This window comes from Ochlerotatus camptorhynchus, unplaced genomic scaffold (assembly GCF_037179485.1).
Source record: "Ochlerotatus camptorhynchus isolate MF236.1 unplaced genomic scaffold, CSIRO-AGI_Acam_v1.1 ptg000082l, whole genome shotgun sequence".
NCBI classification, from domain to species: domain Eukaryota; kingdom Metazoa; phylum Arthropoda; class Insecta; order Diptera; family Culicidae; genus Ochlerotatus; species Ochlerotatus camptorhynchus.
Window position 1 is genome coordinate 3,917,344 of NW_027040572.1, and position 26,383 is coordinate 3,943,726.

General features: G+C 38.2%; 1 protein-coding gene across 2 annotated transcripts in view; it reads left to right on the forward strand.

Annotated features, from left to right (window-relative positions):
* The first annotated feature begins 2,065 nt into the window (after window positions 1-2,065).
* Window positions 2,066-26,383, forward strand: part of LOC135698130 (uncharacterized) — a 158,412-nt gene continuing 134,094 nt past the window's right edge. For both annotated transcript variants that reach the window (XM_065218014.1, XM_065218016.1), the window contains exon 1: window positions 2,066-2,859. The gene's annotated coding sequence lies outside the window, so the exon portion shown is untranslated. The remainder of the gene's footprint in view (window positions 2,860-26,383) is intronic.

Genomic DNA, 26,383 nt, shown 5'->3' on the forward strand with positions numbered 1-26,383 from the left:
AAGAAATCGGTAAAAGAAAGATCGATTACATTAGTATCATGATCGACATGAAGGTGGCGCATTCTGAATGCAATTACACTTTCCTCGGGGAATAATGGTCTGATCAATTATTCTGTTGGGTAATTTTAACGTTCGTTGTAAAAATGATGTTTTGGATGCATTTTAACAACATACAAAATGATAATTGTTGATTTTAAAATTAGACGAGACCCTCCTATAATCTCAAAATTTAGCAAAAGACACCTCCCTATAGCTGTCAAATTTACTTTTGGGAATATTCCTCAAAAATTACTTTTCCGTTTTATTTTGAGCTGCGTACTAAGCTTTACAAAGGGAAATTTAAGAGTATCATTGCATCAACGAACACTTATTCAATCAAATTAAACGATAGCGCACGGGATATAAATCAAATAAAATGCAACCACTGATCCACAATAACACAGCCGAAAAACTCCAATGACTTAAAAACAAAACGTATGCGAAGCCTTAATTTAATCAAATATCACACGCGGTACTAATAACAACATGCGACCGATCAACTCGGCACAGCACCAACAAAAATTCTCTATGTGACAATAATAGATAACAAAAATGCAGATAAGCAAGGAATTCGATTAAGGATTGTAAGAAATGTCTTTTAAAATTATTGATGATCAGCAAACAAAGAGCTAAAGCTGCATTGGCACAAGCTGATCAATAAGTTTGTAAACTTTACTACACTAGATCTATAAGTTTAGTTTTATTCAACTATTAAAAAAAAAACAAGGTTGCATTTAAAATAAAAGGTGTCCACGGCATGTATGACAGGACATTAATTGAAACATACGCAATGATTAATGATCGATGTAAAGTTTGCAATACAAATATTTAACATCATAAAATAATGACAATATAGCCACGTCCATAGGCCAAGCCATACATTTTATTAATAAAAACTAGATTTGCACCGTAAATGTCTTAAGCCGAGGCAATATAATTAATGGTCCACCATTACGCCCATCCTACGTGTGGTGTTTATGACTCTCGGTATGATCACTTCTATTACAACATCATTGCAACTGCAACCCTGATAATGTTGATGAGGATGATGACTATGCTGTGCTTATGCCCAAGCTGCGAGCGAATGCGAATGCAGCTTTGCAAGTTCCCATCGGATCTGGTTCGCTCGCTCACTAACACTGTGATCATCCATCGATCGTCGTTGTGTGTAGGTACTTCTCTGCGCGAAAGGAAACAAACTATTAGCAAACAAATGAAGTTGTTAAAATAATAACTGTTCTTTAGGTCGTTTTTTCCTCTTATATCTCTCCTGCCGTTGCCATCATCGTCATCATCTCAACGCGCATTCCTGGCGCGTTTGGTTCGGTGAAATGGCAGCTGAGTGGGTTTTCCGTAGAAAGCAGAATTCTAGATTATTCAAGGATGCTTTGATTAACCTTCCTAGTGGTGTGGTAAGAGACAAACCAGCCCACGACTGAATGCCTCATCAATAAGGCTAACCTAACCTAACTTAACCTCCTTGTGGTGGTGTTAGTTTGTGTGCCTGTGCTAGCAGACTCGACAAAACGACGATTGAATCATTATTTACAAAAGCAGATACGGCTATTTGACAATATGTCTTTGAATAAGGGTTGTGGGTCCATTCAATAATTACGTAAGCATTAAGTGACGAGTGAGGGGCTGGGGGGAGGAGGTGTTTGTATTATTTTTTTCGTTTTCTTACATGGGGTGGAGGGGGTCTAGAAAAATAGTAATCTACCGATAGAAATGAGAAATAGCGGTGGGTGGACACTACCACCCACAGCATGTATGGAGGGGCTACTGTAGAAAGACACAAAAGATAACATAATTTCACACTATGTCATTCATAACTGCTTAAATGATCTAATTTACTAACCAGGCCATTTTTGTTAATCTTCTATCAGTTATTTTATGGAATCTTTGAACTACACATTAGCTTGCCGTGTTCACCGATATTACGACTGTACTCATGTTACCAAATTCATCAATTCATGTCCGATTTTCCTTTCCATCCCACAGGAAGAACCAGCCAAAGAGAGGCTCCCCTTGGCAGAAGCTTGAAGGGATCACCCCCTCCCGCCTGCAACACATCAACACGAATCAACCGATGATTGCGGTCAGCCGGGGCGCAGCGATCGCCGTGCTCGTCGAGCGATTTCAACGGACGAATAAGAAAGCAAAAAGTGCCACAACATTTTCAAGTGCCCGGCGAGCTGCTGCTGCTCCTCAATGGTGCTGAAAATTCGCTCTCTACTTAGCCGCCACTCCAAATCCCATGATACAACATTAATTCCGAACCGCTTTGCGTGCATTTGTGTGTCTGAAGAATCGTTTCGGGTTTTCGATAAACTCCTTTCGGTTGTGCAACATAAGTTTTGTGTTTTTACTTGCTTTGATTGTTTGGGGCAGAAAAGTTTCCTCGAGTGTTGTTTCGCGACTGTTTGCGATGTTTACGGGCTTATGAGTGCTTGTTGGAAGTAAAGGTATAGTTCAGCAAGAGAGAAAAGATTGCAATTTCGGGTTTACAACTTTAGTGCTGCCTAAATTCAATTGAATTGTTTTGAGATCGTGAAATCAAGCACTTTCTTTGCTGATTACTCGTTGTCCAGAGAGATTGGTGGGAAGTGGTGTGAACCTGTGTGAAGACAAGAGAAGAAGCACGCGAATCAACAATCAGACATTCTCAAACCGAAGCAAGAAGTGAATGGAAGAGCTGATAATCGTCCAAAGAAGCGTGCTGATTGCCGAATATCATTTAAAATTGGCATCCAGATCTGAAGCAGTACGCCTGATGATTTGAATGGCAGGATCTTTTTCATCACCTGGAGCTGTGTAACGGTAATTATATGCTTTTTGTTTGTAGTTTTACTTTAATGATAGGAACTTTAAAATTTTATGTTGGTCAATTTTTAAGGTTTGCTTTAAAAGGGATCCCTTTTTCGAAACGAGCTAGCAAATAAGCCGCAAAGTCTAACTTCAGACCTTCCTTCCGACTTTTACGAAAATCATGACTTTAAGATTGATGTTGTTGTTGTTGTTGTTGTTGTTGGTACTTCCGTCCGCTCTTTTTCAATGCTACCAGTCACGTCTGAAGTCAATTCATCAGTGACATATAGATATATTTTATCTCAATGCACAATATTTTCGCTTGGGAACCATGCATACTAGAGATGGGCGATCCGCTCCCTAGCTGTTCTAAAGACCCGATTCACTAAAGTGAGCTGATGACCCGCGGTTCATTTTTTAGGAACCGCAGCTCATCAGCTCACTGATATCACAAGTCTAAACCATTCAATCCGTCACTTATAGCGGAGCTTTTCAAAAAAGGACTCATTACTACTCTTACGCATTAAACAGCCTCCGCGTAGACCAAAATGCGCGCGTAATACAACTTGTGCCTACTGATCGATAGCATCAACGGTAAAAGCAAACTTCCAAGCGGCTGTATGGGAGAGAGAAACATATGTACTTGTGCTACACGATGTTAAATTTCTAATGGTATTTTTCAATGTATTTACTTATACGGCTCTTATTGCTGATGTTATTCCTTCAGCATATATGCTCGCAACTCTCCTCCCATCATTCTGATGAGGAGCGGAAGATCCACACAAACGCAAATACCGTGAAGCTTTCTAATTGCAATCTAATAATATATAATAATCGAAACATTATTGATTTAGTTTTGCATATGTTCACTTAGTTTTACTGGTGTTTCACGACAAATCGGCTTGATATTCAACCTCACAACTCAGCTCCGGATCCGAATCATCGACCGGAATGAATCACTGCACTATGGGGCATTTTCATACAACCAGGCGGTCAAAAATATTTCTATCATTTTTTCACAATTTCTGCTATTATTCTTGCTTGATTTCATCAATATAAGGTGTGCGTTATCACTTTTCAACATTTTCATGACCAACTTTTGAAAAGGGCCTAACTTTTGATTAATTAAAATTTAATTTTTACGATTTTATAACGGTTACAGTTTCAAGCTTGTTTTCAGAGAATAAAATCTATTGAACAAAGACAACCTACCATGGTTTTATTGGGGGGAACACCGTAAAAAATAAAAAAACCTTTTTTTTTGGAAATATGTTTATTTTTTTCAACAAATTTTCTGTAAAAAAAAAATACAAAAAGCCATGATACAATAATCAAAATCAAAAATGTTTCAACTAATTTCTTTTTATTCCTCTGTTACAATATCATCATGAACAAATTCTTCTTCAATTTCATCGACTGCTTTCATAAGTTCCTCCAAGGCATTGAAGTTATTAGTATCGACTACTGAATCACTTACAGAATTTTCAAATATCATGAAACTTTTCACGATGTCGGGATAATCCAGGGATTCTTTTTTCTGTCATCTTTTTGCCATCCAAATGGAACTGATCAGTGGGTCCGATTCATTAATGGCACGAATAAAGACATCATGTAAATTTTCTACTCTTGATCGTTTTCTTGCATGATGGGTTCGATATTTTTTCAATTGTTTATGTTTACTTTCTGCTGCCTCTTTCGCTAATGAACCAAGTGGTGCTGGTGAATGTATGATTATTTCTCCGGCATGAGCGAGAACTTTATGCACGGTTGCAGGAATTTTGTACCAATCATACAATTTAAGATAGAGCCTATATGTTTCCTTGCAATATGCATCAAATTTTTCCGGGTTTATTGGCTCTTGGCAGTTAATAGCAATTAATATATTCCGGAATCTGAAAATTAACTCTTCATCAATGTTCAGCACGGAGCTTAAAAGCTTGGGATTTCCAAATGCTCTTCGACAAACGTTTCCTTTAGTACTGGTACCTGCTCCACCCGATCGTGGTTGATCTACTCTTACTCCAAATTTTTCGTAAAGCTGTGTCGTCACATGTTTTTTTCTTTGTTCATATAGTTCTTTGAACGGTTTCGTTACCTTCCATTTTTTGATATCCATTCTGTATGCAATATGCAAAAGGCATTCGAAAAATCTTATCCAAGCATGAAGTGGAGATATGCCGTAATGCAAGGCTTCTTCGTTTGATATAAATCCTTCCTCGAATTTCTCTGCATCATTCATTACATTTGGTGTTTCCCCACATATTGGACAATTCTGCATCGACGAATTTCCAGTGATATAAGTTAAGACTTTTTCGTCTATCATAAAGGGTGTCCACGATGAAATTGCCACACACAAAATTGATTCGCAAAATTCGAGTTTTCATCCGATTGCCATCAAATTTTCAGGGATTGAGAAATAACTATTAAACTTCATTTTACGATTTTACTCGTATTTTATTTACAGTCCATACGCAAATGCCCGCACCTTGGCCTTAACCCCGGCCATAAGATTCTGCACAACCTGTGAATCAACCGTTTTTTGCATGTAAACCCATACTTTCTTCAGTTCCTCGACTGTCTTCACTACCTTAGGTCGTTTAAGAAGGTGCTGCTTCATAATCGCCCAGTACTTCTCGATGGGGCGGAGCTCCGGAGTACAATGTCTTTATTCGTGCCATTAATGAATCGGACCCACTGATCAGTTCCATTTGGATGGCAAAAAGATGACAGAAAAAAGAATCCCTGGATTATCCCGACATCGTGAAAAGTTTCATGATATTTGAAAATTCTGTAAGTGATTCAGTAGTCGATACTAATAACTTCAATGCCTTGGAGGAACTTATGAAAGCAGTCGATGAAATTACAACTTCCTGGCACGGGTTTTGGCGGACTTGTTCTGCTTCTCGTCGCGATTAGGGGCCTTTTGTACCTTGAACGTTCGAAGCCCAGCCTTAGTTTTGGCCTTCTGGACAAAACTTCGGCTTAGGTGCAGCTTCTTAGCCACATCCCTAACGGAGGCGTTCGGATTTCGGTTGAAGGCCCCAACTACGCGGTTGTGATTTTTTGGGTTGTACGGAATACTTTTTCCTTCACTTCTGGGCTTCCGATCGGTGGTCAACCGTTCCTCGAACCGCTTAATCACTCGCGACACCGTGGAATTCGCGATTCCCAACGTTTTAGCGATGGAACGATGCGAGAGATCCTTGTTCTCGTGATGAATGCGCAAGATTTTATCACGCACGAGCTGTTCTTTCGACTCCATTTCCGCGAGTTTTGATCACAGGACTTTAAAACTTGCAGGATGTAAATAATGCACTATGAACTAAATCCACTCAAATTTTCATTAAATTCTACCCAACGGTTAAAAAGTTAGAGCAATTTCATAGTGTGGCAATTTCATGGTGGACACCCTTTATTGAGGACAAAATCAAACTCAACAAGTATAAACTTGTCGTTTGAGAGTTCAATTTTCACTGGCGTTAGCTCACTCATTTCTTTTTCTACATCCTGTTTTGTAGCCAGAATAACTTCTTTACTCTCTTCAATTAATTCAAGGATGAATGGCCTACAAAATCGAATACTTTGAGGCATGGAATTAAACCACATAATTTCCTTTCGATCATTGTACATGAACAACTGAATTGGTGTTAAAGTGGACGAAAATACATCTGAATCGTCCTGACATCCTTCTGGTAACACTTGATGATATTGCGAATATCCAGTTGATCCGTCCATACCCCAGCTACATAGAAAAACCAGTTCCGTAGAAACTAGATCGTTGCTATCCATATACTCGTTGAGCTCTGCATCAATTATTTGGACGATTCGTTTCACTGTATTTTCCATCAGCGCCTGGAGTTTCACTCGTATTTGCAATGCACTTTCTTCGATGAATTCACTAGGAGGGGCGCATATTTTTTTCACTGCTCCGATCACATAGTAAGGTGCAAATCTTGAAGGTGATTCACTATGTATTACTTCGTATTGAAATCTACTCAATCCAGCCTCGATAAGTACACTAAAAGCCTCTTCATGGTTTTAGAGCTTTTTTGTTTTTTTTAACTTTAACTAAATTAAAATCCTTTCGATTATAAGCGGTCCGTTTTGCAAATAACAAAGCTTTCTCGATGGTATCGAATTTTGGATCAACTGCTTCTTTATCGATGACGCGACGTTTTCCTCTTTCACTCAAATCCAAGAAAGGTTTTGAAGGTCGTCCATGTTTTGTTCCCGAGGCCGAGGTTGAGGCAACACATTGCTCCTGTTCGATGAATTCCTCGATGCCAAATTCTCCATCAAGCCAATTCCGAAAATACGACTCAAATCGCTCTTTCGTGCGATTAGCTTCATGCCATTTGTTGATGTATTTAGTAACAATTTTATGGATCTTTTCATCACACTTGGTCTCAACCGTAAATTTGAATTACACTGTAGTAGTTTAAATAAAAGCTACACAAAATACACTATAGCTTCAAATTGACACTACAGTAGGTTAAGTACAGACTTAGGTATAAATTAAACTCATCCGCGCATATGCATAGGTATATACTTACGCATATGCTTCTATAATCGTCATAACCCAGGTACTTACTTTAGAATAAAGCATAAACGAATGTAGTTTTACGTTCATCCAACAGTGAACTTTATGATAATGATGACTTCTTTTTGTACAAAAGCTTAAGCCCTTTTTAAAAGTTTGTCATGAAATATTAGAAAATGTTCTTTAACAATATATTTCGACTATACCAACCGAATATAAATCCAAAAGTTGCAAAATAATTTTTGAAAAAGTTTGTTTCCAAGCAGGCTCTTGTTCAATTTGAAATCTCCCATAATAACCGAAAATTTCAAATCGCTTATATTTCCAATGGGGCAGATTGGGGCAGGCAAACTCTTCAGTACTTGTTAGAGTACACTCAAAACTTTATCCAGAGCTGAGAATTAGCCTGGGAATGTGCGAGACTCGAAAGTTTGTGATCAATAAAGTTAAATTTTCATTAATTTTCAATTATTTTTTTTCTATTTTTATTTTTAAATTTTTTTGTCTTCATCAAATTTCCAAATGGATTTTTTTTTTCGGAAAGCTTATTAAATTACCTTTCCAACGATGTATAATGATGTGGTAGTCATATGATAAATAGTGGATGAAATTTTATTTGAGTGGTAGTGTATTTTTGCGGCAAAATTTGTACTTTTCTTACTCTTTTTTGACTTCGACATCCGATATCTCAGAAACTAAAACTGCTAGAAGCTTGAAACTTTCAGATTCTCTTAGTTGAAATGTTTACTATCGACCAAAAATAACGAAATAAGGATTAGTGAAAGTCTATTTTTTGATTTTTGACCGCCTGATATCTGATAGTGCACTGGGTGCTGTTTAGGATGACAGCTCTCGGAACCGTCCAGCTCTTTGATTCTTCACGATTCAGCTCCTGATTCGGATCTGAGCTGATGATCTGGAGCTGAAGCCAAGAACAGTGAGAGCAATTCTGTGTGTGTGTGTGTGTGTGTGTGTGTGTGTGTACAATCCAACCCCCACTGTCCGGCAGTGTTATTATGGAAGAAAACTGCTTTTTATTACTCTTAATTTAAAGCAGGTTTAGTCCGGGAGTTAGAAGGTGTTAGCTCTATTGCAGCTCCAGTGACCCATTTCAGAATGCCTGGTAATTCACGACCACTCCGAGGTCACTTTTACTTACAATAAGCCCCGCATGTTTACTCTACCTTTATCAAATGGATAATGGTATCATAAACACACTTCCAGATTCAAAAACTATTATTTCCAAATCTGGCATGTATATAGTTTTGAAATTTTTTCATCTGTATTAAATCAATTTTAATGGACATTTCTTACCAATTTTGTTTCGAATACCTCTTGATTCATCTGCTGGCAGCCCTTACTTCCATTTTTATGTTCTTTCTTTGTTTTCCTTGTCTTCATCTATCATCTTCAATTATCATCTGAAATATATATTATTTTAGTATAACTGTGCATAACATTGATTTATAATCTTTTTATTCAATAACCCGTCATTTTTTGCATCGGATTGATTTGATTTTTATCAACAACCTGTTAACTTTTTAATCCTCTATATCTGTTTCAGATTCTTCCTCACTACCTAATACTTTATAAATTTCTTCTGCCTTGCTTTTCAACTTATCCCTATCCCTAGCTAATGTTATCCACTCTTCTTTTGTTGTATTTGTTAATTTACTTTTATCTTCTTTTATACAATCATTCCATGTCTTGGCTGGTCCACCTCTTTTCTTAGTATTTTCTTTAATTTTCTGTGCTACCTTCAATGGATGTCCTTAAGGTCTTCTTTGAATGTGACCCCAATAATTTATTCTCATCACCCTGATTTTTTTTACTGCTGTCTTTCCATCTAAAAGCTTTGACACTGTTAATCTACCTTTTGGCCTATCTCTACAATATTTCAACATTTCCTTTAATATCTGCATCTCGTATTTGCTGATTGATTTCCTATTTCTTTTAATTAATGTGGCTGCCTTAAGTCCGTACGTGATTGTGGGTGATATAATACATTTTAAGAATTTGTGAGTTTAAAAATGTTTCACGCCCAAGAATTAAGTTACAATAAATGTTTTACACGCAAATTTTCTTTAACAAAAAGAAGAAAAAACGAATGTTTTAAGATATTTTAGTTTTTTACATATTTTTATAAAAATCAAAACTTAGTTTTTTTTTCTAGAAATATTAAAAACAAATTGAAAAAAAAAAATTGTAATTTTTTTCAAACATTTTTTCTATGTCATCATGATAAAAAGTTGGACTGCACTTGATGGGGCATTCATCGTTCATGCGAGGGGGCAAAACTCAGTTTTTAATGTACATAATGTAGTATTACGAGGACCCGAGGGTATCTCTGAAGATAAAGAACAGTGAGAGCAATTCTGCTGGAAAATTAACATCAGCAATCAAATCTGTATGTAGACTGGATTGCATAGCATGAGAAAAAGCGATGTCAATCATATACACAGCAAAAAAATAATTTTGATATCACATCAAAGTGGATGCACTACAATCATGTCGAAAATTTCATGTAATTTTTATGACCACATAAATAAGCAAATGCAGTAAAAGCAGCGTAATGTCAGTTCATGCATTGTATTAATGATAATTTTGTCCTTTTTAGCAAGTAATATTACACCATATTTTCGACATGATTGTAGTGCATCCACTTTGACGTGATATCAAAATTATTTTTTTGCTGTGTATAGTATATCATCGCATGTGATATAGGTGTAGCTCTCTCGCACACATTTGCTTTACGCGGTGGTTGTTCAGTTGTTGCGTAAGTGGCATTTTCAATAGAAAAATTGAGCCATGTTGTAAGCTACACACTTAGAAATAACTAATTTTACACGTGACGAAATCCATCTTTGACTTAAAGGATGAGACGTAAACAGACATGTCATGTAAAATTAAGTGCTCCGAGACTGAAAAGTTCGAAAATACGTTTGATTGAGCTGATTTTTGCGTCTATTATGACTCAATTTTATGTCAAAATTGACGCTCGTATCTGTCAGTCTCGGAGCACCTAAATTTACATCAATTTTTCTAAGTGTGTACGGATATATTGGTTTAGACTACTTTTACGATTTTATGTAGTTTTAAGCCTCTATAAATAGCTCTATTGGTTTAGGTTCACCAAAACCACTTATTTATTTTCCAATTTTGAATTTGTGTCAAAATTTCTATAATGTCAATGTGACCTGATGAGCTGTTCAAAATAATCGGCTCCCCTTAGTGAGCTGGATGGTTCTGATCCGCTCAGCCAGATAAGCTGTTTTGCCCACCTCTAGTACATACATAACATAGCAGTTTAGGGGGCTCTGCATTAGGTGTAGTAAAATATCCAACAGTGAAAGGGCGGTGTATAATTTATCATTCATTTTAGCTATTCAGAATTAAGGAAAGGGTCTTAAATCAACATTCAGTAAACAAGCGCTTATTTTGGCATGAGGATACATCATTGATCCGTCCAGGATATGCAACCCAACGTTGTTTCACGAAGCGTAATCGAAGACATCGGTGAGGCAGTGGATGGTTTATCGGCAGCCAACATAAATTAAAAATACACTTATCTTCACAGAAAATTAACTATGTATTGCCTCCAAGAGGCAATCTTGCCTATTCGGAAGATAAGTTAAATACTTTACAACACTCTTACATGAAATTGTCTTCTCTTAAATAGTAAATACGAATCAGTTAATTTCAATAACACAAAACTCTACTTCACAAAATGTCCAGGCCAATACATCCAATCCGGATGTAATTAGGACGCTCGGGAAAAAAATCCGTTCCCATATTCGTGAACGGCAGCCTGGGCGATCTGTCTCTAAAACGTGTGGCTTAAGCGCCACTTCAGGAGGGAGACCACACGTCCAATGTAAATTTGCCCGGTTGAGACTCTCCTAAGGGCGGGTCCATTAAATTTCCTACAAAGGATTTACGAATCAGGCAAGTCGGCTTTCGCCTAAACGTCCAAACGAGGAAACCATATTATCCTCATGAAATTACAAACACAATGTCAATCAGAGAGTCGATGAGAGCTCACCCATTCCAAAAAGACCTATACGAAAGAGAATTTTCCTATTCGGCAGTCTCGTCACTTGCCATTAGACGTCGCCCCGATCTGGAAGTGGACTACTCTCCCCAACATTCAAACTCTCAACAAGAGCTAAGAGGAAGAGGAGACAGCTGGCTTCCATTGGCGTAGCTAGATAATTTATCTGGAGGGGCCTAGGCCTGTTTAATTTTTTTTATTTTGCAAAACTACGGTTAAATAGAAACTCACGAAGATGCTATTCAATCAAATTTCTTGAAGGCAACTTGTTTTTGGGTACATTTGTTTTGTGACCAATAATATGACATTGAGGCTTACTATTTATTTTAATGGTGACCCAATAAATTTGATTATATTTATTTCATAACAACGATTGGGACCTTGATTGGGGGAGCCTTGAAAGCTTACTGCTTTTGAATAAGCAATGATCGTTTGTTTATGCTTTTTGTATTGACATCACATAGCGTCTGGATCTCATAAATTTAAGCATCTCAAACCTATGAAAATTCGCAGAGCTAGGTAATCCATGAATTTTGTAACTGCTTTTTTATTTTGAATATTTCATTATGAGTAAAATCTCTGACATAAAGACTGAAACGCGCAAAAATTGGTCGACAAAAAAATCAAAATTCATATCACAAATATATTCTTATTTTTTTTTTGTAGTTCAATACATATATTTAGAGGAAAAAATATTCGTTTATTCTTTTGGTTTGTCAAATCCGAACTGCCGTGCGTCCCGCTTAACCCCTTCCATTAAATTTTGCCCAGTGGTCTCATCGACCTTATTCGCCGCCAAACGCCAGATAGATTTAAACTGCTGCTCGTTTTCCATGGATTTATTAGTTTTTTTTTGTGATTCCGTTTGACCAAGGCCCAATACCGTTCGATAGGGTGGAGTTCTGGGCTGTTGGGAGGGTTGTGCGCATCGTACCACTCGATTGCCTTTTTCCCATAGTGGCAGCTCGCCAAGTCCGGCCAGAACAGCACATATGATGCTTTAGTAATGGTACACGGTTAGAAAAAAATACCCAAAATTAAGTTCTTTTCACTCGTCTCGGCACTATAGTGCAGGAACCCAAAAGTAGGTAAAGCGGGTCAAAGTAATTTTCATTTACTTGTGTGCAGTTCGTATGGAATTTTCCACTGGCTTTTTAACCAAAAGTAAGTTAGTTGTACCCAACAGTAGGTAAATATGATTATACTCAACGTTGGATTCCCACACTTTACTACCCCTGTTGGGTGGTTTTGCTCCTTCGTTTTTGACAACATTAGTAGGAGAAAAGGAGACAAACTATGTAGTCAAAAGTAGGTAAAAGTGAACTGGCCGTTGGGTGCTTTTTTCTTACCGTGTAGCAGCCGCTTTTACAGGCACTCCTGGACGTAGATCTCTTGATTGATGGTTCCCGTAGTAACGAAAAATGCCACTTTTTAGACCACACGTGCATATGGCCTGCCAGACGAGATATTTTTCGGGAACTTCGATAGTTTGATGGCTTTGAAAATTTCAGCCACCTTCCCTTTTCCTGCTGCGGTATAAAACTCCTATCCCGGAAGCTGCTTGAAATCCACCATCCTTCACATAAGTTTCGTCGTCCATGACGACACAGTCGAACTTTGTGAGTAGATTCGTATACAGCTTTCGGGACCGCTGCTTTGATGACGTGTTTTGTTTGTTATCTCGGTTCGCCACCTTCACCTTTTTAAACGTCAACAACCCGGCTCGTTTCTTGGCCCGGTGCACAGTAGTATGGGAGACATTGAGCTTGTCAGCGACGTCCCGGATGGAGAGGTTAGCATTCCGCTTATATTTCACCGCCACCTTCTTCGTCGTCGCTGCCACGTCCAGTGTAGATTAATTGCGTTTGTTTTGAAAGTCTTCGCTGTTACGTCCGAGCGAAATGAACAAATGAATTAATTATGCATCAACGAATACGCGTTTGTTGATATTCTCCAGTGCTTGATTATCCAACCCAAAATTGTCAAAATCAGAAATGATCATCAAAAGCAAAATAATCAAATTCATTTTGGACAAAACGATTATTTTGAATATTGTCGACTCCAGAGCCTAAAACCGGGATTTTATCATCAGTTCAGCATGAGGCAATAATTTGCCATCGGTTTGTGTGTAAAAACTAATTCGAAACGTCCATCAGTGCTATATTTGGGTAAAATGAAAATAATCATTTTGCATTTGATCTTCAAAATCATCCCCACCAAGATGAAGACGAATATTAATATTGACAACAACGGAGGCGATAATGAACATTCAGCCATGAATTAATAGCGAATTTGTTTATTATTCAGTTCCAACCTGGATCGGGTATCAAGATCGGCTCTGCTTGTTTTCTGACAAACGTCAATTTGATCGTTTGTTTTTAAAACCTACCTCAGGTTGAGGTTCGCACTGACAAAAAGTTCGGAATGATTTTTATCAGCACTGCTCCTATGTTTTAGACTGGCAAAAAATCACTCCGTGGCGCATTCGCCGGACGCTACCTCCAAAATAGAAAGGGCTTGACTCACCAGATGATCGTTGGCTTACGCGATGGTCCCACGCACTGGTGATCCGATAAATGCAGTTCTCTGAAATTAAGTTCAAATAGATAAAAGTAGAAAAAAGGAACAATCTCACCAAATCAGTCCAAGTGAATCCTTTGCAAGCAGCTCTGTTACGTTTGGTGTAGCAGTTTCGATCATAGACCCGCCTTACGAGAATCAATCATCTGGTCGAATGTAGTTGATTGCTCTAAGTGTAAGTGGTAACTTACATCTACTTGAACCCGAAGCTACCGCTCATAAAATCATACAACGCATAAATAAACTGAAATTACTCCTTACTCCTATTAAAAACTATCCCTCGCGATGCTACAAATTTCTCGAGTATGGGAACGGATTTTTTGCTAGCATAACTGCTTTTGTAAACAATGACTTCAATCCACGATATAAAATCTCACTCTCATAATCAAACTTACTATGCTGATAGAGGAATCATTCTCCTACACGTTTGTGTTGTTATTTTACGAGGGTGAGCTTTTATTCACGAGCAATGTGTGATTGAAGTCATTGTTTACAAAAGCAGTTGCGCCCTAATCCCAAATCAGTTCGGGCATATTGTCCACATGTTGCATCAATATTAATTGATACACGGTTGTAAACAGTAAACAGCAGCTTGAAATGCTGTTTTAGGAATTACTAATTAGTGTTAAATGTACCATTAAATGCGTGTATGATATTGGATATATAATATTATCCAAGAGTTGATACTCAACAATTAATTAAAATTGTACTGTAGGCAAGGGAACCGATTCCGAAAGTTCGTGGTGCGGGAGTAAGTTGAAACCTGTGAAATAAAACCACACGTGTCTGGTGGACGATGTTTTCGCATAGCGCGATTGTCGAAAACTAACCACATCTGACCGACCCACAGTGTGACGACTCCTACCTGGCGACCTGGACAAAATTCTTAAAGGTCTTGAAATGGGTTACAATAGGCTTCCTTCGATTAGTTTCAAGGTTAAGAATCATATACTAGAACTAGAATTTTTTGTCACAAAGCCAAAGCTACTTCTAATTGGACTTAATACAGACAATCTATAACAGAATATAAAAGAGCAATTCGTAAATCTAAAAGAATGGATTGGAAGCTTATATGTGAGCAAATTAAAAATGTGCCTATTGTAGTTAGGCTTCACAAAGCCCTCTCAAAAGATTACACAAATGAACTTGGTAGTCTAAAAAACGATAATGGGAATTTTACATCCGATTCCCAGGAATCACTTAGTGTCATGATGGATACGCACTTCGCAGGCTCAATACAAATAACTTATGATAATGCACAAGAGGGGCCTCCCTTAGCTCAGTCGGTAAAGGCGCAGCTACAAAGCAAGACCATGCTGGAGGTGGCTGGGTTCGATTCCCGGTTCGGTCTAGGAATTTTTCGGGTTGGAAAATTTCTCGACTTCCCTGGGCATAGAAGTATGATTGGACTTGCCACACAATCATATCAATGCAAAAATGGTACAGGCATCGAAAGCTCTCAATTAATAACTGTGGAAGTGCATCTAGAACACTAAGTTGAGAGCACGCAATAAGCTAATATGCGATATACAATAAGCTTGAAATTCGAAGAAGAAGAAGAATGCACAAGACTTCGCAGCAGTTCAGTCCAGTTCAAATACGAACGTGGATAGAGCTCTCGAAATAGCTAGTGCTATCTTAACTAAGTCTAGGGTTGAGTGGGCAGTAGATTCCTTACAGGCCTGTAACTCTCCAGGATCAGAGGGAATTTATCCAGTGTCGTTACAAAAAATCAAGGATATCACAGTTCCTCTTCTGACAGAGATGTTAAGGGCCAGTATGATCCTGGGGTACATTCCTAAAAATTGGCGAGAGGTCCGGATCATATTCATTCCCAAGCCTGGAAAACGTGACAGGACTAGTCCCAAAGCATACAGACTGTATAACTTCTGTTATTTTGAAAATGATGAAAAAGTAATTGATCTTCATATTAAGTTATCATATTTCACCAGAAGATAAGCCAGTGCGCCTATCAAACTGGAACATCAACAGAAACACGTTAAAAATACGTTGATTTCAAAAATAGAAAAATCTTTTGAATCTAATGAAATCTTACTTGCAGCTTTTCTTGATATTGAGGGAGCATTTGAGTAAAGCTATGAAAATACATGGATTTGACATGTGCATCTCCAACCGGATACATGCTATGCTAACCATCCGTATTATAACAGCCAAATTAAGAGGATCTTCTTTAACAGCGAAACCAACAAACCTGCTGGCAGTTGGCAGGAAGGATTTATAGATATGATGTGGCTAGTGCGGAGGCCGCAGTACCGGAAACACAGCTAGAAGTTGAAGCGGTATCAGGCAAAAGAGAGGCGAATCATCAATATACTTGCCAGTAATAGCTGATCGAAAGACCCCCGACCTACATCTACACTCAGGGCTGAGACGACTATGCTGAGCGATGGCTGGAATAAGCGCAACTGATGTAGAGAAATCGGGGGCTTCCACAGTGCTATCCACGATGCGTCTCGGTGGTGGTCCAGAAGCAGTAGAGGTAGCAGCATTATTCTTGGAGATCGTGGAAATGTCGTGAATAGCGGGTTTGAAGACCTCATCTCCAATCCCACACACAGGGCCAGGACGACTGGTGAACGAAGGCGGGTAAAGCTCGACTGTGGTGGGGCAGTGTTGGCTAAAATCAAGATCAGAAAATCGAAATCAGCTATCTTTCAAGATCAATATCACGTAAAATCACAGGCACCAATATCACAAGCCAACATCACCACGAAAATTGCATGTGATTTTTGACCAATATCAGGCGTGATTTTCGATTCCCAAAATCAACCAAGATCAAAATCATAGGATTAGAAGATTCCAACGGAATGAGCTCGATGATTGGAAGTAGAAAATTGACATCCGCCGCCATTATGGAACCCAAGATGGCGGACCAAAATCCAATATGGCGGCCCCAGGACAGGGAATATGCATTTAAACCCATGCAATATGGGTATCTACGGAATGGGCTCTATGAGTGGAAGTAGAAAATTGACATCCGCCGCCATTTTGGAATTAAAGATGGATCAAAATCCAATATGACAGCCGCAGGACAGGGAATATGCATCTAAACCCATGCCATGTCCGCCAACTTGAATTCCAAAATGGCGGTGGATGTCTATTTTTTACTTTGACTGTTATACCAAGTTATTGATTTTTCGTTTGGTTTTTTTGTTGCCTCCAAAATCAACCTTAATTTTCTGCTGTGTGATTTTGCTGCTCTCAAGATCAGCCAAGATAAAATCAGCCATGATTTTCTGTGTGTGATTTTGCTGATCTCAAGATCAGCAGTGATTTTCGGCCGTTCTTGATTTTGGATTTTTTTTTTCATCACTGGGTGGGGGGATTAGGGGCGTACATGGAGTTAACATCGTTGCGTCCCAGAGTTATGCTTGTAAGTAAAAAATCATGGTTGATCGTTGTAGAGCTGAAACCGGTGAACGAGTCAGGAATTGATCTGGTCATAAGAAGATCGGACTTGCCTGCTGTGTACGGTCGGAAGACCACGTCTCCAAGCTCATGAATGTTGCATAGACTGCAACAGAGTAGACATTTATTCGGGTTCCGTTGTCGTTGCTGGAAGCGTAAAGTGGCTCAGAGGATGGAGGTTTAGGTATGTTACGATACTTTGCTGTGGGTACAGGCTGGAAAACCTCGCCGCCATTACCGATAGCAGGGCCAGGATGATTTCGGTTGATTGGATCTTCTTCCGGCTCGACTGCTTCGGGTGGGTCAGAGGCTTCCAAAGCGCTGTGTTGTTGCGTTCCAGTTCCTCTCATCAGTGTGTCAGTCCTCGAAAGGGATTTTTTTTTCCTATGTTGGGGACATAATACCACCGCGACCATTACTTTGATCTATTGTGGTGTATCCTCTTTTTATTTATGCCATAACGTAGTGGTAAGCCACTATTGTTTGAGTAACTACCACTACTGTTGTAAGCAATCATCCCAAGCAGGTAATACATTCCTTATGAAATTTATTACCTGATTGGGAGCAGCAGCCCAGATTTCCCAAGGTCTCATCAGACCCTTATCAAGATATCTGCATCGTTTATGAAATAGTGCAACACAGTCACACAGCAAATGTTCAGAGCTTTCACTCTTTAAGTTACAAAAGCGACATTTATCTTCATGAAGTTTACCAATGATTTTCAGGTGATATTTACAAGGACAGTGTCCTGTTATCCAACCAGTGTATGTACTCAAATCTTTTTTTGAAAGATTAAGTAACTTTTGTGTATGAAAAGCGTTCGGCTTTATAAAACGTTTAGATTGCCGAGAATTTAAGGTACTGGTCCAGTTGTACTGTACCTTTGTTTTTTCCCAGTTTTTTAGCTCCATTTTTAAAGCACAAAAAGAAAGTCCAAAGAATGGTTCAGGACCGATGAATTTCGTGGATGACCCTATTTTTGCCAATTGATCAGCTTTTTCGTTTCCTTCGATTCCACAATGACCAGGAACCCAATAAAGGTTAACCGTATTTCGACAGGACAGTTGCTGTAATAGTTTAGTACATTCCCACACCAGTTTTGACGTGTAAGTTTTTGATTTCAAAGCATTCAGCGCCGCTTGACTATCTGAACAAATGCATATATTCGCATTTTTATAGTTTCTTTTTATGCAAATCGCTGCACATTCTAAGATGGCATATATTTCAGCTTGAAATACTGTCGGCCAATTTCCCATGGACACCGAAAAGTTAACCCCAGGGCCGGTAATACCAGCCCCGACCATATTATCTTGTTTCGAGCCATCTGTATAAAAGATTAATGATCCAGGACTAATATTCAGTCTTCCTGCATCCCAGTCAACGCGAGTCACACCAGGAACTTGGAAATTATGGTTGAAATAATGTCGCTTTAGCATGCAATCTTCGTTCATCAATATTAATGGACTTATCTTAAACTCTTTTAGAATGCTAAAATGTCCAATAAGATCTCCATCGAAGAAATTCATGGACCGTTTGAGCCTTAGAGCACTTTTCTCTGCATCCAGTTGAATAAATTGATGAAGAGGAAGGATATTGAGTAAAGCATCCAAGGCTGTAGAGGGAGTACTACGCATTGCTCCAGTTATGGAAATAGTAGCAAGCCTTTGTAGCTTGTTTAGTTTGACTTGTGCCGTTTGTTGCTTAGTTTTCGGCCACCATATAAGTGAGGCGTAGGTAATCCTGGGTTTAACTGTAGCCGAGTATATCCAGTGTATGATATTTGGCTTCAGACCCCATTTTTTTCCAAACGTTCTTTTGCAGGTCCAAAAAGCATTTGTTGCTTTTCCTATTTGTTGATCAATATGTTTGTTCCAGCAGAGTTTACTATCTAAAGTTACTCCTAAAAACTTTACTTCTAAAGATAGTGACAGCTTTACGTCTCCAAGTTTAAGATCATTGATAGAGATTTTACGTCTTTTAGTAAAAGGTACAATAGTTGTTTTTGTAGGATTGATATTCAATCCCTCATCTTTGCACCACGATAGTGTGAATTTTATCGAATTTTCCACGGACTATAATGACAATGTCATCCGCAAACCCAATTATTTCGAATCCTTGGTGCTTTAGTTTTATAAGAAGGTCATCAACAACTAGGGACCACAGAAGGGGAGAAAGAACACCTCCTTGAGGACAGCCTTTTACAGCTGTTACTTTCACTACTGAATCTCCTAGATTAGCTGATATTTCTCTTTTGGATAGCATTTCTACAACCCAGTTGATTATGTTTTATTAAAACCACGATTTCTCATGGCGCTTATCATCGACGTGAAAGATGCATTATCAAATGCACCTTCAATATCAAGAAACGTTGCTAGTAGAATGTCCTTAGCCGCAAAGGATTTTTCTATTTTATTAATAAGAGTATGAAGAGCTGTTATTGTTGACTTGCCTGACTGGTAAGCAAATTGTGTCTTACATAATGGTTTATTAAGAAGTATTTCTGATTTGACATATTCATCTATGAGTTTTTCCATTAATTTCAAAAATATTGATGACAGGCATATTGGTCTAAATGATTTTGGTGAAGATTTATCTCTTTTGTTCGCCTTTGGTATGAATACCACTCGGACTTGTCTCCATTTTTTTGGGATGTATCTCAATAAGAAACTAGACTTGAACAATTTAACTAAAACAGGAATTATTATAGATTTACAATTTTGAATATGTGCTGGAAAAATTCCATCTGGGCCAGGGGATTTGAAAGAACTAAAAGAATCTATCGCCCATTCAATTCTTGAGTTTGTAAATATTCTAATGGCAAAGTTTTCAGCCTCTTCATTTGACATTTCTAGCCCACATAGTGAGACATTTGTTTCGGTAGATCTATCACGTTCACCACGGTCTGAAGATGTGGCATTTTGCATGCAATCATGATTTTGTAGTTGATCATCAGTAGGAAGGGACCCTGGATAATGGGTTTGCATCATCAGTTCCAGAGTTTCTTTTGAGTTTTCAGTAAAATGTCCGTCAGTCTTTTTGAGAGTTCCAAGACCGTTAGAATGATCTTTTGAGAGAACTTTTTGAAGTCTTGCAGTTTCAGGAGTGTTTTCTATGTTTTCACACATGTGTCTCCAATCTTTCCGCTTGGATCTTCTTATTTCTCTGTTATATTCAGTTAACGCCTCTTTATATTGAGACCAGTTTGAAGTAAATTTTGCACGGTTGAATAGTTTCCTAGCTTTTTTCCGTAATTTTTCTAATCTATCATTCCACCAGGAAACATCTCTATTAGTCGAGCGCTCCTTTGCAGGACAACTGGCATTGTAAGCTTGATTCATGTTAGTTATTAAGTCATTAGCAACTTTTTCTAGCTTTGTAATGGTATCAATATTATTGAAAATGGGTTCATGTTGACTCTTCATAATTGTGCTATATAGTTCCCAATTTGTTTTACGAGGATCTTTATAAACCTCCTTCAGTATATTAGCCTTAAATTCAAACATAATTTGTTTATGATCAGATAAAGAAATTTCGTCTGATACATGCCAATTTACTATTCGATCAGAAAGTATTGAACTACAAAGAGTAAGGTCCAAAACTTCTTCCCTTATCGCATTAACAAATGGCGGGGAGTTCCCTTTGTTACATATGTCAATATTAAGTTGTGAAATGAAATCAAATAGACACTCACCCCTTTTGTTGATTCCGGAGCTGCTCCATATCGTATGATGGGCGTTTGCATCACATCCGATGATAAAAGCCTTATTTTGGTTTCTGCAATGAGAGACGAACGCTGCAACTTCTGGAGGAGGTGCATCTTCAATATCGCCAGGAAAATATGCGGATGCCACGTAGAGCATCGTTTTTCCTTTTGTCGTTGGCACCTCTAGTGAAACTGCAGCAATATCTCTATTGATGAATTCTGTAATTGGTGTAATTTTGGCATTAATATTGACAAGAATTGCAGCTCTTGGCATGAGCTGAGAATTGTCATATATTAACTTACACGGTTGTGTAGGCATTCCTAAGATCCTGCTTTTATAAGTCCAATGCTCTTGAAGTAAGGCTACATCCAGTTTTCCTTTGATAAATGTCTTGCTGAGAATAGCTGAAGCTGCCTTTGCGTGATGAAGGTTTTCTTGTATAAACTTAATGCTTGTTCCAGTCATTTTTGTGAGCTTGATATATCTTGAAGGGCATTTCTAACTGCCTTTATTCTAGTTTCGGTCGATGTCCAAGACGATCATCTTTATTCAAACTCGAATTTGATTCGGAGCATAAGGCGGGCAACGCAGAATTTCCAATATTCTTTGTTCCACTACTTTCTTGAGGACACTCATGAGCATTGTGAAAACATCCCTCAACATTTGCAGTAGCATTGCAGCTATTATCAGGTTCACTGTTAGTGATGCCGCTAGCTTCTGTACCTCGTTGATTTGTCTCACGCATCTCAGCATCCTCGAAAATTTCGTGAATTCTAGAACTTGTATTGGACTGTTCTGAATCGCCCTTTTCCTTTTTGCCACCGAGCTGTTGTGATTCCTCATTATTTCCTGATTTCCTTGAGGATTTTTTTTTTTCTTAGATAAGCAACTCCGAATTTATAATCCAAAGTGAAATCGCATTTTTCTAAAGTCTCCATGGAAACAGCATCAACAGTCAAGACAAGTTCAACGTGATACTGTTTAACTGTATATCTTTTAAGGATCTTCCAAGCGTCAACCATTAATCCTTCATTTTGGCTTTCCACGAAGGCAAGGATATCCTCATTTCTGTCCTCTACACTTCGTGGGAAGAAACCCAGTAAAATTTCCGGCCTAGGTATGTCTTTTTCTTCAATTGCAAGGGATACTGCTGACAATGTTCCGAAACAATTCGAGCGATTGTGGTGACTTTCTTCGAACTCACGGAATTGAATACCCTCTGGCCACCAATCGCAGGAAAGGACAACATCCCGTTTATTTTGATTAACGCCGACTTTGAAGGAAACGTAGTTCAACGTGGATGAATCTATTCCTCCGGGCACCAATTTTGTAACCCGTGGATTCTCGTGTGTCTCCAGACCCAGACGGGTACACGACGTTAGGCATACGGTCGTTAGGCATACGGACGTTAGGCATATGGACGTTAGGTATACGGACATTAGGCATAATTTACGATAGGAATAATGGACGTTGGGCATAAAGGACGTTCGGCATAATGGACGTTAGGCATAATCTACCCGATGAATTCCAGAAGGATGATAATGGAGACCGTCTATTGATTGCTGACTTCGGTGACAATAATGAAACAGCCTTAATTTTTGGAACTCATGAAAACTTGGGACGTCTTGGACAGGCAAAGTATTGGGTTACAGATGGTACGTTTGCCACAGTTCCTTGTTTGTTTCGGCAACTCGTCACTGTTCATGGAAGTATCGCTCCTTTACATCAGCAAACGGTTCGGCTAGTTTTCATTCTAATGACAACAAAAACAGAATCGTTGTATCGAAAAGTATGGCAGGAAATCATGGCAGCAGCAGGTATGTTTTTTTGTAACTGTATGAAAAACCACAGAATTCACCATTCTTCATTTCATGAGCTGTTCTTCGGCATCATATTTTAAGCTTAGCTGTTTTTTTTTTGTTATTGAATGAAAAATCACAGAATTCACCATTCTTTATTTCATGTGCTGTTTTTTGAGGAAAACCTTTTCTTCTTTGACAATTGCAATATGTGTATAAGAATATATTACAGCAAATGTGTGATTTTTTTTATTTCTAGATGCGATTGATTTCAAGATAAAGCTAAAAACTATACTGAGTTTTCATTGCCAGATTACTTAACCGCTATCGCTACTAATCTTGGATCTAAGTAAATATGTAGCTACGTCACTTATGATTTGATAAATAATGGATTCCAAACTGTGCTTATTGAATAAACTATGTTTGTTCAACTTGTATCATTTTTATTCAACGCTTAGTTTAATTTAAGCATTGTTTACCATGCTCGAAACAGGTTTATAGAGTTACACAGCAGCAAGGTATTTTATGCCTAACGTCCATTATGCCTAACGTATATTATGCCTAGCGTTCATTATGCCTAATGACTTTATGCCTAACGTCCATTATGCCTATCGTCCGTATGCCTAACGTCCGTATGCCTAACGTCCGTATGCCTAACGTATTTATGCCTAATGGGGTACACTCGACCCAGACACTCAGAGACGAGAGATGAAATTCTGTAATTCGTAGTACTGGGATGGAATACAGATAAGTACACCCACACCAGATCTTCATTCAATTCAACGGTTCTGATAGAGCCGATTGGAGCTTTTTTCAAACATATTATGGGTTTGTTGTCAGAGTTAAACGAAGTACGGTGACGTTTTGGGGTGCCAGGAACATTATCGAAGCGATCATTTCTGAGCCAACGGGGTAGAGCTTGTCGGAATCTTGGAATCAACTTTGGCTGACGCATTCGGCGTCACAGACGTTTGATTGACGTCACGGCTCACGATATTGCGGAAGTGGCCGCACTTCCAGAAAATGTTATTTGCGTACAACTCAAGTTGATCGAGAATTTCGACATCAACTTTGGCACAGATCACGTGGAATGTGTGACCAAAAAATCCACGTCAAACGATGCGTTCAGAGTTCAAAATTTTCTATAAAAAAGAGCAGTAATTGTACAACATTTGGCCTAAAAATACCCAAGTAACCATAAGTTCCACATTCAACGATTAAAATCACTTCCAAGTTCCATAAAGTTCAAATAAAGTTCCGAGCGAACCTTCAAGTTCCATAAAGTTCAAATAAAGTTCCGACAGATTTTTCAAGTTCCATAAAGTTCAAATAAAGTTCCGGCAGTTCCATAAAGTTCCATAAAGTTCGAATAAAGTTCTGACAGAACTTTCAAGTTCCATAAAGTTAAAATAAAGTTCCGACAGAACTTTCAAGTCATGAAGCAATCCGCACAAGTATTTATTAGTAACAAAATTTAATTTACGTAAATATGTAATGATCAGTGGCCCGAATAAATCATAATTTTTATATTTATGCAGTACATCAAACATAAACAAATTAAAGAGTAAATTCCTGGATTCAAACCCGTGTATTCGATCTACGATTGCTAACCACTGCGCCACAAGTGTGTTGGATTACTATGCGGGCAAACACCAATTTAAAACTCATCAAGGTGTTGTGTTTCGTATTCAAGTCAGTCAGCTGGTACTGAAAAGTCCAACAGTAGGCGGAACAGCTCACTTTAATAAATCTCAGATGAAGTAGCGGTTTATGCTGGGGCTCTAACGCAGAAAGACTGGGTTTAATTCTTCAAACAGCTCCAATTATACTACTAATGCTGATAAATCAATACACATTAATACCTGCCTTTAGAAATAGCATTCATAAAAGTGCGAACTAAATATAGAAATTGGTATGGAGGACAAAAAACCTTTTAAATTTATTTTCTAAAAGTTCCGTTCAAGTTCCACCAGAAGCTGCTAAGAATGCTCTTCAATTTTACCGGAACTTAAAAATGAGGCTGGTAAGAATTCTATAGACGACCTTCAACCAAGCTGCTTAAGCCACAAATAGCCTTTTATTAGAACTTTTGGTTACTTGGGTAGGCAATTCAATTACGGATTACAATTCCGCAGAAGATGTGGTATTTGTATGTCATTACTATTGTGTATTAGGGTTGATGCATGTAGTATGTCACGCTCTGGTATGTGGTATTTAAGATTTTGTGACAAGCAATGCACTAGGTATAGGAAAAACGTCACGATAGGGGGGGGGGTGACATGATTAATGCATGATCCCTAATTGCAGAATCAATGATTTGTTTGCATGATAGGCCGAAGTGAGGGGCTACCCGAGCAAAGTCGGTTAACAAAATGAAAGCAAATCGATATTAAAGTGTGCAGTTCCTATCATAATGAAAACTCATTTTGATTTCAAATGTTGCGACATAAGTCTGATATCATATTGTGCTTTCATTATGCAGTCAAGACGTTTTAAATGAAAGCAACTTAATTTGAAGTTCTGCTGTTTACGTCTTGTTTAAAATTTAATTGAAATTCATCTGTCGTTGAACTAATGATTATCGTTTATCTGATTTGTTTAACAAATTTTAGGTCATTCGTGACTTGCCCGCGGTGAGATTGGAGCCTAAGTCTTTCAGCTTGAGAAACATGAATGGTAACCATTTACTCTAGGCCCGTATTCAGTTAAACATTATGAATGCAAAATCAGTAATCAAATTGATTTCATTGAAAGCAGGATTAGTTTTCCGTTTGCTTCAACAGTGTAAAATTTTGCTCTCATTTTTGCTGTGTTAACCGTTAAGTCAACCAAAATGAGATCAACTGGAGTATTCAAAACAAGTTACATCATAACAGCAAATTTTGATTTCAATTTGATGTTCAGCTTTGCTCGGGTAGGCTGACATTACATCTCGTAACCCGTATATAAGAATTTTAAAATGGTACAGGCTTAGAAAGCTCTCGAGAAATCGTTCAAAGAACATTACAGTTAAGAGCTGGTGTAAAGATCCAGTTGGAACGACATAGCCAAAGAAGAAGAAGCAGAAAATTTTCACCTATCGTAACATTTCAAATAAGCAACTTAAAATCGCCTTCGGAAGTTTGTTTTTTTTTTCTGCTGCCTTTAAATATATTAAAGTAATACTGGTTGGTGCTCGAATATAATCGAAACTTTTTTGTTTCCTTCAAAACGACGTCATGCTGGGATTGGAAAGGATCGTCTTCTGTTTATAGTCCCCTCTGTCTTACACCGCTCCAGCAATCTTGAAAATCCTCATTCCCCTTCTTCAACATTGTACCTCATCAGTTTTCAGAAAGACGACGACCCGCACATTGTACCCATCGCGCGCAGCATGTTTGCCATATTTGATGTGGTTTCCGATCAGTTTGTACCTTTTGATATGGTATCGGTT